This window comes from Tigriopus californicus, chromosome 11, assembly GCF_007210705.1.
Source record: "Tigriopus californicus strain San Diego chromosome 11, Tcal_SD_v2.1, whole genome shotgun sequence".
In the NCBI taxonomy this organism is placed as follows: domain Eukaryota; kingdom Metazoa; phylum Arthropoda; class Copepoda; order Harpacticoida; family Harpacticidae; genus Tigriopus; species Tigriopus californicus.
This window is the reverse complement of record NC_081450.1, coordinates 11885356-11886929: the sequence shown is the minus strand read 5'-3', so window position 1 is coordinate 11886929 and position 1574 is coordinate 11885356.

Sequence of the window (1574 nt, the reverse complement as noted above, 5' to 3'; positions counted from 1 at the left end):
GGTACACCGTACATTAAAGCACGTCTTAAGTCTCATGGACTGACGCTATATGTACGGGTAAAAAAAAAGACAATCTACCTTTGAACATCCCTTCTTCCCATTGTACTTCTCAAGCCGAACTTGAGAAGTGTTTGACACCATTTAGGGTGGTCAAACTTACAGCCTTTTCCTTCATCAGGACAAGGCTGCTCTCGATAAACAGGACAGACTGTTTTCTCTACAACTGTCTTATCCTGCGCTTTTTCAAGAGGAGATACTACTTCAACTTCTACGTTGGTCAAATTAGTCGACTTCTCAACTACTGGGTGAGCCTGTTCTTCAAGCACCACCCTGGTTTCATTGACCCAAGCAGCTAAAGCCTCTATAATAAAGGGCTTATTGACTACGGAGGGATTGTTCCCTGCTAAGACCAAGTCCAAACATTGTCTAGCCTCTTTGCTGACTTTTCCAAAAATAGCTTTCATCATAAATGCAGGAGGAACTATCTATGAGGAACCAAATCAAAAGACCAAGAAAAAGAAAAGAACTAAAAGGCTGTGCAATCTTGTCCTGAGATGCAGGACAACAAAGCAAAATGGGAATGAACTACTTCACATTAAACTAAACATACAAATCTAAGATGGAGATAGTATACAGTACAAGAAGTAAGGGACATAGAAAAACAAGGAATCAAGAACACATGTAAACTAGGAAAACTACACAAAAACACTGCAATAAGATTAACAAACTGATCTAACACAAAATAAAATCAATACACTCGTGAACAATACATTCTAATTGTCAAGGGCCAATACAATCAAACTAAAGAACTACACATAACTATTTGGTACTAGAAATACTACACTATAAATCAGAGAGAAACTGCTAAAGCTAAACATAAACCAGCAATTAATTTATTAGGTTTTAAAGTAATTACGTCTTACCAAAGTGTCGTGAAAAACCAAACCTAATTCAGTGAATGAATGGCAATTCCCATTCATTCACCCACACACAAACACCACGAACACTACACGTGCACAGCAACCAAGGAGCAACAGAGGAAGTCACACCTTGGCTTGAAATTCCTGGGAGATAAGAACAGCAGCAAACTAAAATGCGACTGTTCTCAGCAAGCTCAAAAATTTTTTGGAGTAAATATTATCTTACAATTTCCCCTCTAAAGCTGCAATATATCATTTTGGATATTATCTTGACTATATTTTCGGAATCTTTATACATTGTCGGTTGAAAAGACCAAATGTGACATATTTGAGGATGTTATGAGCTGGATTGAGTATGTTGCTGATGCTCTTGTGCAATGAAACGGGACGGGATAGCAACTCCGAATTGACCGGCGACGAACTGATTGGAGCTGGAGTGTCCAAAGGTTTAATGAATATATATTTGACATAGACCTTACTGTACAATGGAGGCTTATTGAACCGGAGTTGATGGCAAGGTAGGCTGTGGGTATCAACTGAACTGTTCTGCTAACTGGGCTTTTCCTTGTTAGCTTGTTAGTTTTGCCTTTCCTTAATTTATGATCGGCACATTTCTAGTGTGTGTGGGGGGAAAAGAGACTGCGCAATATCGGG